Consider the following 17288-nt stretch of genomic DNA (forward strand, 5'->3'; position numbering starts at 1 on the left):
TTGAAGACTCATACATGATCCTCTATCCTACACATTTAAAGGAGTTCTAGAACTTGATCTTTGCTGGAAGAACAGTGGGAAAATATCATTAACTGTCCTTAGAGACTTGGCTTACTGTATATCAGTACCCTGATTGGGAAACAAGCGTTCTTCAGCAGGGTATTAAGGTTCAAGTAATGCCCGCTGCAAAACATGTGTCCACCACTTCATAACAGCAAATCAAGCCACCATGGAGCTTGGATTAATGAAATGGAATGGCTGCCATTATTTTACACTCACTAAGCAACACTTCTGTTGTTTAGCCAGTGTAAAATATAAAAAAAAAACAAAAGTGGGTGATGATGTAGTGTACTGGCTCACCAGATGCGCAATAGCAAGTGCTCCCCAAACTCAGCTCCAGCTGGTTGACGTCTATCTGTACTCCTGAGTAACTAATATGATGTGGTTCTCGTCCACATGAATATTCATTCCGATGAGGAAGCACATGCATGCGGAATTGGGTATTCATGGAAACAGTCTGTATAAAGCTCAGGAAAAGATTTGCAAATATACCTTATTGATATTTAAACACAATTAGGCATCTAATCATAATTGCATGAATTATATTAATAATTTTAAACAGGCAGAATAGAAAACATATGAAAATACAGTAAACTCTCAGTTAATTGGCACACGTGGGGATTGGTAGATGCTGGATAACTGTAGTTTCTGGTTGCTTGAGAACTACTATTAAAAGTAGGCCTGACCAATACTGTACCCTATACTATTTGTTTGGTTTGACTTGTTCTTAGATTGGGGAGAGAGGGAAAATATTCCTATCTTAGTTTTTAAAACTCAAACTCTAAAAACGTAAGGAATGTTTCTGCAGGGGGAAAACAGGAAGTGCAATACATGACAATTGTACTGTATTTCTTATAGTTTTTTTTGCTGGTTGCTTGAGAGTTCTATTTGCTCGAGTTCCGGTTAACTGCAAGTTTACTGTACTTGAAATCAGGCTAGTTGCTACTCGTTAACCAAAATAGAAAAAAAATTTACACTGTATTGATCTATAAATATTGTTTCATTGTAAATAACATTCAGCTATGCATTCCCACCACTACTTAACATGTATGTATATAGCATTAAGCTAAGCATTCCCATTACTTCATAACACATCCCTGAACCTCCTCTGCCTGAATTCCAAAGCTTTTAATGGCAGTGTTACAGTGTATTAAGTTGCATCAATTTAAAAAAAATATTTAGATGGACATATTACATTTTTATTGAGAGACACTCTGCGGTAAACTGCAGACAAGAAATTGTTCCTGCTCCACACAATGCAATGTAGAAAACTTGAAATATTCACACCATGTCATGTAGAAGTGGGGACATTTTAAAAGTTCACCTGCATCCCTTACTGTTTTTCCCTTTGCTTTTGCAGGGAGGCATACCCCCCCCCTGCATACCCCTTGTGGGGGACTACCCCCCTACTTCAATATACCAATTCCGAGATCACACTACAAAGAGAGTAAACAGAGTATGCAATGAATAGTTCTGCAGTCACAGGCAAATCTAACATCAAAATGTTAATATCTGGTAGCAAGCATTCCCCTCCTTGACCAACCCTTTACTATAATGAGCTTCTAGGACATTGCTTCCTAGAGAAAAAAATATATTTTTGCTAAACAAGCGCAAATACATGAATACAAAGTGCTTATGCACCCATGAAACCACCTTACTAATCAACAATCAATGCATGCATGATGTCCATTGGTACATCTGCATGGCATGCCAGTCATTCATTATTTGCATGCCACATCACAGGCATTAGGCCTGTCAATCACTCCAGCCATGCCCATTCCTGCGAGAAACAGCTGGTGAGCCAGTAAATTACAACAAAGCCCAAAAGTGTGTGTATGCGTGCATGCAAGTGAATGCCAGAATGATCGAGTCATTATTTTACACTCGCTAAGCAGCACTTTTGCTGTTTAGCAAGTGTAAAATAAGAAAAAAAGTGTGTGAATGTGTGCATGAAAGTGAGGTGTGTGAAGACTGAGAGCGATCCAACACTGGCAGCAGCAGCACTCAAGAGGTTTACGTACCTCTCTTCTCTTTGTTAAGTGTATAAAACTAAAAATAAAGGGGGAGCAAAGGCTCAAAACAGGAGCACACTCCTGTTTAAAAAAAAACACAAAGTGGCTGCAATACGGCTTGTGTAAGCATGCTTTTTCTGAAGGGCAATGGTGTGTGAGTGGGGGGGACAGTGTCTGTGTTACACTAGGAGAGACACGTTTGTGTACCTCTCCACCTTTTATCTCAAGAAATGTGGATAAAACCTGAAATAAAGGGAAACAAAGACTTCAAAACAGGAACAGCTTTTAAATAAATAAAGTTAAAGAACAGGATCGGTGTGAAAATGAATTTTCGGAGGGAAATAAAGTCTGAAAGTCAAATGTATGTCATTATTTAGTGACTTCAATCACCGAATGACTGGCAAGAAACCATTTTAGCAGCAATGGACCAAAAAATAAAGCAAATATCTAGATATTTAAAAAAATGCAAAATGCTTCCTCTAACACCATTTACATATACTACGGCAACTTAAAAACATTAGGTGGAGGAACTATTTTACATCCAAAATATATAAAAAAATAATGCAGTAATAAAAAATATATATATAAGCAAGTAAAACACAACAGCTTTACTGTAAAAGCCCATTCTCTAAGCGTAATAATGACCTTCAGGGTGTGTGTTAATGTGCAATTAATGCCCTTCCAGGGGAGTAGAGGACCTCCTGCCTGCAGCATCACGCCTCAACACCCCTGAGCGGTCAATAATTACACATTAACACACACCCTTATCAGGCATTATTTCTTGCTTATCACAGCCTTGCATCTTGTTCTAATGTAAGGAAACATCCAAGCATCCCAACATAGTCTTCTGCAATACAACAGGAACTTAAGGTGCCTCCCAAACCATTGTGTGGCAGAGTAAGGTATGCAATAGCTTTTAATGCTGAAAGCAAAATATTTGTTTACTTTCTCAATGCCATTTATGTGGCATTGCAAGGTGTTGTTTACAACTGATAAGGCTGTTTTTCTTTTGCTTCTTCATGCAATTCCCTGATGACTGCCGCCTGAGTGGCCACGTAAGGTTGTCTTTCCTTTATAAACCGGAGGCTCATATGCAAGAACCTAGTAATAAGCCTGAAACAGAATAACAATAACGTCTTGTTTACTCATGCATATATTTTTAATAATACACCAAGGTAACAGTAGCCAGATAATGCCACAATAAAAAGGAGTATTAATTTATACAATACAAAACATTAAAACACCTAGGTCTCAACTGTCCTTGACTTCACAGAGTGCCCCTAATTTTGCCCTGTGCCTACTAAATTTGCAATTTCTGGTAAATCATTAGAGTACAGTCAGTCAGACATTACAGCTTTATATTTTGCGTCATTCAGAAAATGCATGCGGATAACAAAAATTGTTCTATTAACTTTTTTAAGTGAAATAGAGTAATAGTTAAAAACTGTCCGATTTTGGGCCTTTGGCCCCATTATTTTTGGCTTTGTGCAGAATTCTTGAGCAATGATGTTGCCAGGTATGAACTCAATGTATTCCACACTTATCTTAACCCTAGAACTACACATCACGGTATGATGACCACAGCCGTAACTAGGAAAGAGAGCAAGCAGTTAAGGACACATCACCATAAGGTCGATGGTACGCGAGTGAAGTACTATCATTGTTTTATGAACATGAGAGAATATCACAAATTCATAAATGAATGCAGACACTGCATTTGTGGTAATGGCTAAAGAATAAATACATTTGTAGCAAACAGCTTACTATAATTGGAGAAGTAAAAAGGAATTTTATATATAGTTTTAGTCCAACTTCGAGAAAGATTTTTTTTATGATCCTCAGTTTTGAGCTGAGGGGGCACTAGCCGGAGGAACTGCACAGGGTGCTAGATGACCTATTTATGGTTAATGTGGATATCTTGCCAACAGAACCAGATATTTTAAATATCAGCAATATACCAGCATTATCAGTAAAATATAATCACTAGCCTGGCTATATGAATGACTTTAAACATTTACAGTTAAAGCAACAGCAGTAATTAATCTCTATTATAACAGCAGCAGTCACCATATCTACATTTACCTTAGCAAGTTACAATGCTTACACATACTGATGAATCAGGCCATGCAAAATTTTAAAACACTGGCAAAAAAAAAAACCCAGTATACAGCACTTATTTTATTAAAGACCAAGCAAGGATAACAGGACCAAGTGTACAAGAAGTCAACAAAAGCCACAAGTACAGTAGCAAGCAACTGCAAAGTGTAATGTTTGTAACATTAGCACTAATCATATGTGTCGGGTTCATTCTGCCAGCATCTCTGACAAACTGTGGAAATGTTTCTGCAGCTTAAGTTTGCAGGAGCACATCCATTCCTCCAGCCACATCCAATTACAGTGCTTAGCTTATATGGAGGTGAACTTACACAGAGAAGGAAAACCCAGTTTTGTAGAGCATTGCAGATGACAAGCATATTTTAAAAAAATGACTACAACAGCATGACATCAAACCAAGCCTACTCCATTTTAAAGTAAAGGTCCCATATTTTTACAAATATGCTTTTTCTAATGATTTGTTTTTCACATGTGAACATTTTGTACTGATGCATGTGCTCTGCAGTTCAATAAAGCATACACACATTTAAACTTGCCTCACAACACATCAATCATCCTTCGTCTTGACAGAAGGAATGCAAACAAAGCAATAGATGGCAGACGGCACTTGCTGCCATCATACTGTTGGTTTCCGGTACTTGCTCCAACAGCTGTAACACTAATCAATCTCAGACCTCATGCTCTTGTTGTATGCCTTCAGTGGTTTTGTCTGTCACCTCATTTTTCTGGACTAGGATCCCTTATTCCTTCAGTTTACTTCATGAAGAAGAACCTTGCCACTACAAGTGGCCCACAGCCTCATTCCGCTGTTACAGCCTTCCCACTTAGTGCCCCAATTACTGCAGCAGGTCCTAACTCACTGGACAGTGTAGAGCTACGTCTGCTTTTGCCAGGGACTGCTGGGTGGACGGAACCAAAGTCGTTCTTTGAGGAAGGGGACAGCACTAAAGTACTAGCCTGGAACTTTTTTCATGACATAAAAATATTGAACAATATCACACAAATTTGTGTACTTTATGCCATCCCGATACAAATGTCATACCACAATCCTTGGCTTCATATCAATGCTATACTAGAATGTCAAGCATATGCAGTAAAATATTCAGCTATAATGAGCACCATGTACAAATACAGCAGAGTATCACATACAGTGTACAAGTACAGCAGAGTATTACACAGTGTACAAGTACAGCAGAGTATCATGCAGTGTACAAGTACAGCAGAGTATCGCGCAGTGTACAAATACAGCAGAGTATCTACACAGTGTACAAATACAGAGTATCACGCACAATGTACAAATACAGCAGAGTATTACACAGTGTACAAGTACAGCAGAGTATCGCACAGTGTACAAATACAGCAGAGTATTGCACAGTGTACAAATACAGCAGAGTATCACGCACAATGTACAAATACAGCAGAGTATCTACACAGTGTACAAATACAGCAGAGCATCACGCACAGTGTACAAATACAACAGAGCATCATGCACAGTGTACAAATTCAGCAGAGTATCACATACTGTGTACAAATACAGCAGAGCATCACGCACAGTGTACAAATACAGCAGAGTATCACATACAGTGTACAAGTACAGCAGAGTATCGCACAGTGTACAAATACAGCAGAGTATCACATACAGTGTACAAGTACAGCAGAGTATTACACAGTGTACAAGTACAGCAGAGTATTACACAGTGTACAAGTACAGCAGAGTATCATGCAGTGTACAAGTACAGCAGAGTATTGCACAGTGTACAAGTACAGCAGAGCATCACACACAGTGTACAAATTCAGGAGAGTATCACATACCGTGTACAAATACAGTGGCGTGATGAGAGCTGAGTACAACTGAACAATGACATCTTTGGACCTAGATAAGATACCTTTGCTTACAAGCAGCTTTCCCAAATCTCTGACACAGGGTCATCTCTTAGGGGGTGTATTATAAATGCAGTAATTTCCAGAGTATCCTAAAGATACTATTATGAATTTGTTGGCATTGAGATTCTAGCACCAATTATTAGCCTTTGCAAATCCAGGGAGGAAGTTTGTATCTTTGGAGGATGCTATGGCTGCATCTAGTTTGCAATAGTTTATGAACTTGGGCAGTCAGAGGCCTTTAATGGTGGCCTTGACTTCAGGGAAGTATTTGCCAAAAAGTTGCAACTCCAGCACCGAGCCCTGGGGGACTTGGCTAGCGACTGCCCTTTTTGTGGAGGTAGACTATGCTATCCTGACTTCTTTTGACCTATCTGTGAGCCAACTAGTTCTAAAGTGGGAGATGTATGGGTTTATACCCAGTTCTGGGAAGTTGTATTCAATGTCAGAGTGGGGTATTGTGTCAAATGGTTTTGCCAGGTTGAGGTGGGCAGTCGTGTACCATTTTGCTCTCATCCATTACCTTGGTGACTTTCTCGATGAAATCCGCCAGGAAATGACTTCATATCTTCTTCTGATCTTCTTATGGAACGCAAGACTTTTGACAACAGACCAGTATTTCAGATTCACATTACTTTATACAGTTTCTAAAATCTCTCATATGTTTCTTCAGGCAGATTACTGCCAGCTGCCACACTTTCCATGCATTTTGATGCCTACTACAGTTCATAAAGACAGGAAAAAATCTTGAGTGAACTGGAATATCATTTGTTATACAACAAATATATATAGTGTGTGTGTGTTGGATTCTTTATACCCCTATATAGTCAAAAAGCAGAGCATATCACTTGGACAAAAATTTCAGACTAACTACAGAATGTTAAGAATTGGCAGTAATTGTGACCACTTTCATTCTAAGTAAATGTAATGTATCTTTGCAATAAAATGTACGGTTACCTTAGCCTTCTGATATATATATTCTTTTCTGCTTTTGGCCATAGTGGTCCTTTAAACAAATAAGTTTTCACTGGGACAGTTTCAACTGAGCATAAGCTAATTAAACATGGAGAGGTACTGCCCAAAACCAAAAGTGGATTTATGTTTGCTCAGTGATCTGCAGTGGCATATTCACAATCCACAAAACCTGTCAAAGAGCATATAGGGCTGTGGCTCAGCATTCCACCAACAGGTCTCCTACAGACAATACCTCTGTGCACATAGTGCACTGCAAAACAAGCATGTGTCGCTGCAGGTGCTGCAAGGATGTCATTCTACAGTGTGTGCATAACAATGATGACAGAGAAAACCCCAGTCTGAAAGTAATAAGACTGCCTTGTTGCTGGGGGTTAGAGTTCACTTAATGACAGACCAACTCTACTGGGCCACCTTGAAGTCAGATTAGCATCCTAAACTCTCTCTTAGTTATGTATGCAAGTTCCTTTCCAAAACATCTATTTCTTGCTTGTTCTGTGAAACAACTCATCAACTTTCACTTTTTTTGTATTTCTTTTTTTATTTACAAGAATACAATGCTTACCTTTCAGATGTGTCCTTTTTACAACTAAATTCAACTTTCATATCAGTTTAATGTTATTTCCATACTTTTTTTTTTACTTCAGCTATGTACCTAGATTAATTGCTTCCCTTTTAAAGGTGTAAATCCAGTACTTGTTCATATAGTTCTGGTTTCTGGAACATTCCATGGAACTCTTGCTTCTTAATGGTTGAACTGTACGATTCAAAATTAAAAGTTATATGCAGCATAGTGGTACAACAGGTAGTGTTGCCTCACAGCAAGAGTTTCTCTGGTTCGATTCTCATCTGGGGTGCTTTCTGTGAGTAGTCTGCATGTCCTCTTTGTGTTTGTGTGGGTTTTCTCTGGGTGCTCTAGTTTTGTCCCACATTCCAAAGACATGCAGTATGGGATTGGATAGGGGTGTGTGCATGCATGTACATGTGTGGTATGGAAAAACAGTGGCATGGTTAGCCACCCAGTAGTGTGAACATTGGCTCTAGATGCCTGCCGTTGATGTGACACCCCTACCTCATGTGTAAAAATGGGAAAAAGGGGTCATGGATTTACACAGTTATATGTCTATGTATCTTGAGTTTGTTAACCCCCATCAGTAAAGCAGCATCACACAACTATTTTAATAAACAGCAAAGACATGCACTATGACATTATAGTTCAACAGATTATTTTCACAAGTTGAAAGTGAAGTTTCAGAGAGGAATAAATCTCTGTCCGTCCCTCAGCTCACAGAACTCTAACATCTGTGCTGATTTCTTCAGCATGAAAATAGACCCCCGCTCAGTAACTTAAGTCCCACCTGAAAACTTGAAACTCACAGTTTCAGTTCTTTGTCAAAAAATTACACCTGGAAACGTAAAACCCATGACTTCAGTCACTTTGACTGCACAACCCATCCGAAAACCTGACCTCCTTATCTTCACTTCCTTGTCTGTGAATCCTACCCTGAAACCTGAAACCCACATCTTGGCCTTTTATCTGTGAATCCCACACTTCTAATTTTCAGAAAATGTCACTGTCAAATCATTCATACATTGTTATGTTGATGTTTTTGAACATGTATTCTGTTGCTTTTTCTTCTATACAGTACAAAAGCTACAACATATTTTCATGCAGAAGAGCCAAACCAGAATTTCTTAGCTGTAACGGAACTGTGAACAACTTCCTGCTAGAACTGCTAAATGGTATAGTTTAAGCCACAATCACTTCATATTTAAATTATGCACAAATAAACTGCATGTAAATGATATATACAGTTACAAAATATGTTTTATTTGAATGAAAATTAAGCCATTTTCTTGAATGATTTTGTAATTTTCTTTCATATAAATTCCCAGAGGATTTATTAGTGAATGATAAAAACCCATTTAGCCATCTGCCTTTACGAACCCCTCTTAGAGTGCTTTCTGTGAGGACATACTCACCCTTACTCTATAGCATGGCGCGCGCGCATATACACACACACACACACACACACACACACACACACACACACACACACACACAGGGCTATTTCTGTGGAATTTGGCATTCAGTGCAAAACCTGAAAAAAAAGTACCCTCTCTTCTAAATTACTTTGTATACTGTGCCCTTAGTGGGTGACTAGGAGTGGCTATTCATTGCTCGAGGCAACAGTCTGGCTCATGCTGACCTAGAAACAGCCCTGGTCATCACTCACTGTACAGAAACAAAAATACCTTTCAACATTTGAAAAACCTCATTAGAAGTGTTCTGGTTAACTCATATTTAACTACGTTTGTATAACCATGTATATTCCACTGGTTTAGGAACAGTCTGCGTCACCCTTTACAAAGATCAACTCCTGAAGACTTACTATGCTAAGTCACTTTGTTTTATTGGAGGAATAATGATGCCTGCTACTAAAACATTTTAATTCTGACTCTAGCAGTCTCTTCTTGTATAGTGGGTTGTTTAATCAGATTGTTGGCTCTTCTCACCCTTCAAGAGAAGTACTGCTACCCAGTTGATACTGACCGTTTAAGAAAATGCACTTTACTGGGCCACCGTTTCTTTCTGTCCTTTTACTTTCTACCAGACCAACCACTACTCAATCTGTACTTCAGTCTTCTCTGCCAAGCATGTCACCTTTCTAAAGATCTCCACATTATATAGAAGTTCTGGATCAGTTTCCTTCTGTTGCACTCTCTTACTGCCATTTACTTGAACTTTCTTCTGTGTCATTACATAATAATTTTCTTCATTCCTTTAATCTTACAAATGAGCAAGTCTGGTCCTGCCAAACTCTGTCTGCTCACATCTGCCGCTTTTCTTTTCATTCTGAAAATGCCAGGCTGTTTTCTCTCCTCTTTTCTTCAAATATCAATAATTCCCTACCCCTCTTTCTGATTACAGCTTCTGTAATTTATCTTCTGCATCGCCAGTGTGAATTCGCTTTTGCATTCCCTTTTGTTTTCATTACTGAATATGCAATACCGCAGTATGCATGATTGTCATATACCAGTTCTTAGGAATAAATCTGAGAACAAAATTGTAGCAACTCAGCTCATCCTCCCACATGTAGTAAAAAAAATGTGGTACTTTTCTGTTAAACCCCTACCACGCGTCTCGCCTTATTCCCAAGAAGCATGGTTATTTTGTTGTTTCAACTGACCCGTTTCCTCTTCTAGATGCTTTTTTACCTTTTATTTCATCGGGTTGTTCTATTTTTGCTGTTTAAATTATTGTTGGAGTCAATGATTACTTCATGAAATGAATGCCATGCCAGCGATTGTAGTATGTGTGTGTATTTGTGTGGGACGCGGCGTGCAGTCATGACAGACAGCTTCGAAGAGCATCAGATATTAATAACCACAACACTCCCTATTTCAGAGCTGTACTTGCATAAGGTTCATTGTTGTTGCTGTTGTTGTGTCTTTCGGCTTATCCCAGGTTAGGGGTTGCCACAGCAGAACTCCGGTCTGCTAATGTTTGGTAGTTGATTTTTACATGTCGAGTTATCAGCCCTGATGCACAACCTTCAGCGAAGGCACGCCCATTCACGCATGCCTCCACACACAAGACGCTCTAGCTGAGAATCGAACGTGACAACGTCTTGCTGTGAGGCAACAATTGCTCTCCATTAATCACCCACTATTCTGTAGGAATGTTTCTGCTCATGTATTTGCGAGCCTACCATACTGTCATCCATCCACATTCTTGACATCTGTGCACTCTATGGCTGAAACAGGCATTGATACATCTGCAGCACTTTGGGGAGTGCTATAGACAAAAAAGCCGTACAAAATCTATAAATTACATTCATTTGCAAGGTCCTGTTCACATGTAAAATTCATGTAGCAGTGATCTTTCTACTGTATGACACAGTGGTGTGATAACACACCACAGAAAATGATGTAGTAATAAACAGGAGAATAACTGCGGTATAGATCCCTTCATTCCTATCCATTGGTACTGTTTGTGGTTATTTCTAGTAGCAGCTACATCTTTTGGAGGACCTTTTGGAAGTCTACCCATCTTTTGCAGATTTTTAGCTACAGTACTCTATAGTTTGAGGTTATAAATGTAAGTAGTTGATTATTGTACATTTTATATTATCGGCATACTCACTGCCACATTTGCATAATTTTGTATTGCCATCCGTATTTTGACTCATTTCTTCTGGATTTCAGCCTGCCACATTGTTTGGCTTATTTCATCTTGGGAGTCAGACTGGAGTGTCTCGCCCTGTTGTTCCTTTCCCCAGGGCTTCGTATCGGCACCACGCTTGGTCTGTCACAGACCATTGAATCTTCCTTGTGTTCGAGGAATAAGGCGAGACGCGTGGTAGGGGTTTAACAGAAAAGTACCAAAAAATCCTGTTGATGTAGTGTCCCACATGCTTAAAAAAAAATAAATAAAATGCCAGGTCATTGTGCTCTAGTTATGGCCCAAAATGTATCATGCAATTTATTCTAACAGGTCAAAACGTGAGACACAATATATTATGAAGACCTTCTTAACACTGGCTGCAAATCATTTTTTATTTGTTAATGGGTACGTTTTCAAGGGTGACCTTTCAATGTCCCGTTAAGTGACAATCACAGAGTTCACAAGTAAGAATCAGAAGGACTACAGAATGAACCTCCTTAAGATATTTTCGAAGCTAAACTAAAACAGACTTGAGGATATGGTCCCCCTTTTTTTTATTTCAGCAGGCTGCATTTACTTAACTCTTGTACTCTTACTTACACCCCTTCTGCACTGCATGAAAATCCCAAAACCTAAGTCTCACTAATTACAATCATCATCTCACATCAGCTAGCACTTGTCTTGGCCTTATCCTAATGAGGCTACCAAATGACATCTGCTTTAGGGCAATGTTTCTTTACACAACTCACCTATGGTCCCTAATGAGTGTGAAAACATTTATCTATTTATTGCCTTGAACTTTGCACTGTCAGACATTTTGATAGTAATCCTTAAAGTTAACCAGGGAAGGTAGCCAACATGTACATACGTGTATATATAATTTATTTATTTTCCTAATAAAGCCTTGCATTAGGGGATACATACAGTCATTTTCTTGGTGATACATGCATTAAAAAGGGGCTAACAAGAGGTCACAGTAGCCAAAACTACTACTTTTGCGCTCTGTATAATTTTTACTGGTTAAGGACACTACTCTCAGCAGCTCTTTTTTGTAAAGATTTACAACAGTCACATCTGTTCGCATGGCCTGTAGCTGTAATGTGTGCTGTACAGACAAGTCTGCATTATCCTTGCCTAGAACTGTACTTCTTGCTGACAAAGTGTTCATAAGATACCAACTCTGGATTTTAATGTCTTTATTGGCTTATGTACTATATTGGCCTTATACTTTATTTTAGAATTTATAATGTACTATAAAACGTTTGCAGATCACGTTTGTTGGTCTTTACAAACAAGAATGCACACTATATGTCAACATATTTTGGGCATTTCTTGGATCCAATATATTTTCATCCAGAGCCTGGCTTGTGAATGAAAAGGATTCTCTACAGATCTGCTCAGTCAGCAAGTTTAATAAGTTAGTCAAGAATTTGCTGTAGGCAGGATAAGTAGTAGGTTTGGGTTGGCAGTGCACACAATAACTGGTTAATGTAATAAGATTCAATTAAATATGGATTACAAACACTAGATTCAATTTTGGGACCCCCAGACACATTTTCAGGTTACTAAGCTGGCCAAAGTTCCCAGCTTGTCCTGCTTAAACAAACTATTGTACCTAGTGGACCTTATCTAATAAAGGATATTTCTGTCACTTCCAGTGCTATGAACTCATGCTACAATGCAAGCCTACAAATAAACACATATCTGTGGACAGAATACTATGCATTGAGAGGGAACACACAAACGTGAACACTCCCAAAGTCTGAGATCATCACCAAACACAGGAGGCTGGCATGAGAAAAACAGACTGTGGAGCACCATTTCATTCAGCTTATTCATAGGCAAATACTAGGCTATTAGTCTAAAGGCTATTACATGCCTAGCCAATGACCATAGGTGAGAATTAAACCTTGTACCCTGCATCTGTGAGGTAAAAACTTTAATCATTATGCCAAGCCCTGACAATTAATTTTTGTAAAACAGTATGCCATTTGCAGACAATCATACATTTAGGTTTTAGAGCATGGAGCAATATAATGCAAATGAAAACAAGTTATGCATTCCTCAACCAATACAAAATAATAAAATGATAATTATTTAAGAATAACTGGTCCATATGTATGCAGCATTTATATTTTAAACAATGTAATAGAAAATTAAAAACCCAGTAATTGAAACTTGCTGTTCTATTTCTGCAATGTCACTGAAAAGAGAAGTGGGCAGGAGGCATTACTCTGTACAGCATGGAAGGAAAAGTACACTAGTGTTACACTTAACCCTTTAGCTGGGTGAGTAGCTCTATCACTGATAGAGTATGGTATCTCCCCTGACAGAGGGTCAACAAGAGTGAGAACTAGTGCTGCCTTGGCCAGAAGGGGGCTATAATTATCATGGTCAGCCTGTCTGATGTCACTTTTATCAGTACCCTGGTGATCATGGATAACGGTAGAAAGCCAGAAAGAAAGGGGTCTCTCTCTTTGAAGGAGAAGGCATCTGCCTAGTCTGTTGGATTCTGGAACAGAAACGTTGTTGTTATATGTTTCGATGAGAGACAAGGAAATCTATACTGGAGTTCCCTGCTTTGAGAGTTTTCTATTGTGTTTCTCTGGCCAACAGCCAATCTTTATTGCAAAGCTGCACATGGATAGGAATGAGTTCTCCTTGTTTTATGCACCATATAACTGTGGTGTTGTCTGTCCAAATCTGCATTTTTCTGGGTTCAGGTTGCTTTGAAAGGCTTTTATAAGTTAGAAACACTGCCAGCATTTTTCCTGGTTTATGTGCAGTTTCCTTCTATTTGGATCCAGATACTCTGTGCCTTCCACTGTCCTAAGTGTGCTCCTCAGGGTGAACTGTCTGAGTTGATATTTTTTGTTTGCCTCTGGTATAAAGGGGTTTGCCCTGGGTTCTACAGGATGATGTCTTTCCATCAAAGTAATTCTTTTTTTAGGAATGGGAGAAGAGGTCATAGGTTGATAACATTGTTCCCAAGTGTTTTATAGGAATTGCTGGAGTTTTTTCATGAGCAGCTTTGCAAAAGGATCCATTAAAATGCAGAATGCCATGTATCCCAGGGACCATAGGTACTCCCCTTCTAGAACTGGTCTGCCTTAGAATTAGGCTGTGCAAATAGCTTGTCAGGAAAGAAGTGCTGTCTTGGGGTGGAAACCCTTTTTTTATACTGAATCTATAAATGCACCAAGCAAGAAAATTTTTGTTAGAGGCTGAAGTTGGGGTTTGTGGAGATTGACAATAAGGCCTACATTCTAGAAGCAGTCCTTGGAGACTTGCAGGGCTGTCTGAAATTCCAGGATGACTTTTCCCTGAATGAGGTAGTTGTCCAGGTAAGGGTAAATGTGAACCCCTAAGGTTTGCAATGGGCTATAACTGGAGCTAGGCCTTTGGGGAAAACTCTGGGAGCAGTGGATAAGCCAAACTGTAAAGCACAGAATTGGTAGTGTAATCCTGTGATCCACCATGGTTTTTGGCCAGCACAGAGCACAACAGCCTTTCTGTCATTTACCAACACTGTATACAAAGCTGTTTATGCAGGCCTACTAACATCAGTGATCCTACTAGACTTATCAAAAGCTTCTGATACAGTACTGCATTCAAAACTACTTTTACAACTTGAGACCATAAACTGCTCCCCACACACTCTAACCTGATTCCATAACTATCTGCACAACAGAAAAAAATCTGTTAGATGGCAAAGCAATAAATATGATTACATAGTCAACAACAGAGGCGTTCCCCAAGGGTCTATTCTTGGGCCCTTGCTTTTTAACATATTTATTAATAATCTCTGTAAAGCACCCCTGCAAAGTGCACTCATTCAATATGCGGATGATTCAATAATAATTTTGTCCTCTAACAACATCTCAGATCTCCTAAAGTTAACGCAGAATCCTTTTACTTCCATTGAATAATGGCTTAATGAAGCTCAACTGCTACTTAATCCCAAAAAATCTAAACTTTTATTCATCACAACCAAACCTCTAACTCGAGACTTTAAAATATTTTCTCAAAACAATACAGAAATTGAAATTGTAAAAACAGTTAAATTACATGGCATCATAACTGATGACAAACTATCCTTTGAGAATCACATACTCAACTCAATCAAAAAGACACATTTTAAGCTTGGCAAACTCTATAGACAAACTCTACTTGGACAAGTCTACCAAGTTGAAACAAGCTAATAGTCTACTTCTACCCTCCCCTCCTCTGTGTTTCCCCCATTTTCACTAACCTACACACATCTCTCCTGAACAAACTGCAGTCGTGCTACTATAAAATAGCTAAGCTTGTCTCCAACATGCCATCTCGCACACATCATTGCCTGGCCATTAAATCTATAAACTGGTTTGAGTTCCCTCATTGCCTACATTACTCCCAACTTACTGTCACCCACAAACTACTAAATAATCCAAACTACTGCCAATCCAATCAAACTGTAATACACACACCCCTACTCAGCATCTTCGGGCCTCTAATAAAAAACTCTTAACCATAACTAAACCCAACAAAAGAGCTGGACAATGTCTCTATTTCCATGCCATTGCCAAACTTTGGAATGAACTCCCTCTTCTCTATTACCCAACTAGACTCTTTAAAAACATTTAAATTTGCACTAAAAGAACACTATCTCAATAACTTTGTCTGTTCTTGCAGTCATACGATTAAACCACCTTAAATGATTTGGCCACTATACACTACAAATACTTTTACAAACTTAATATAGTTGCAATTTACACTGTCTATCTTCGTATCCAGTCTCTCTTGTTTTCTTTATTTCTGTGACTGAATAAACAGAATTGATTTAAACAGTATTCTTACTTATGAGAATATACAAACAGAATTACTAAAAATTTAACACACTGGGTTTATTTTCTTGTACTGTATACCGCTAGAATATGTATTTGTCTTTGTACATCTACTTCAATGTGTATTATGTAAAAACTTTGACTTTTGAACTTAAGCTGATGTTATGTAAACATTTATGTGACTATATGGAGCTTTTCTCCCTGGGCCTCCACTGAAAATGGGTTGTGGGCCCAGTGGACTTTCCCGGCCAACAAATGTCAATAATAATAATCGAAAGATAGTTCCAATGTTATTTTACTATAGGAATGTGAAGTTAAGTGTTCTTCAGGTCTAGGGTAACAATATAGACTCCCTGAAAGATCACTGGCAAGTTTTTGTAGACTTACAATTTTGGAAAGTGCAGAAATTTGTTTAACTTACGAGACTAGTCTCTGACTTGTCAAAGTACCTTCCTTTCTCTGGGTCAGAACGATCCTTGATTAAAACCCTGTGCCCTCCTCTCCTACAGGGACTGGCTGAATAGGCTCTTGTTCTATTAAATGGAGGGAAGAAGTCTCTCATGGTGTTTTGGAGGCATTGGTATCCATAAAAAGGGAGGGGGCTCCCTTTTTCTATGATATTTAAGACTCAGTTGTGGTCGGCATTGTTTCCATGGTTGTTGAATGGAAGAAAGTCTCCATGCTAGAGGCAGGAGGGAAGGACTGGGTGCTCTCTGGGGGGACAGGGTCTTTGGAACCAAAGGTCTAAAGCATTTTCAGATTACACCATCTACTCTGTCATATTCTGTTGCCTTGGGGAGGCCTCCCCTTTTCTTGCCTTGGGGCAATTTCTCAAAGACTTTCTCTTCAGTGGGATCAAAGAGGAACTACTTAAGACTCTAAGCACATTAACATGTGAAATTGTCAGTTAAGTGTCATCCTAGCCAGGGAAGGAGATGTGTAGGTCTTTTTGCCGACTCTATCTAAAACATGAGCAGGTGAAATAGCTAGTGGTCTGGGAGGTGGCAAGCTTAGAGTTAGGTGTAATGAGTTTGGGCTTAAAAAACTATTTGCTCTCCCAATTAAATGTCTCCTTAATCTTGTACAAGGTATCTCCAAATAATAAATCCTTTGGGGGGGGGGGGTGTATGGTGTCATCTAAATCTGAGTCAGGGAAAGATTGAGGAGGGAAGGTGGGCAGCATAAAACAACTTTTCCTCATCTCTGGATTCTGATGAATCTGTGTCCTCTTAAAAGAAACATCCCTCCTTTTAC

General features: G+C 38.9%; 1 protein-coding gene across 4 annotated transcripts in view; it reads right to left on the reverse strand.

Annotated features, from left to right (window-relative positions):
- PLEKHG5 (pleckstrin homology and RhoGEF domain containing G5) overlaps positions 1–17288 on the reverse strand; it is a 1795538-nt gene that overhangs the window by 640737 nt on the left and 1137513 nt on the right. The window lies entirely within an intron of this gene.

Source organism: Protopterus annectens, chromosome 2.part1 (genome assembly GCF_019279795.1).
Source record: "Protopterus annectens isolate FY-2018-M chromosome 2.part1, PAN1.0, whole genome shotgun sequence".
NCBI classification, from domain to species: Eukaryota; Metazoa; Chordata; order Ceratodontiformes; family Protopteridae; genus Protopterus; species Protopterus annectens.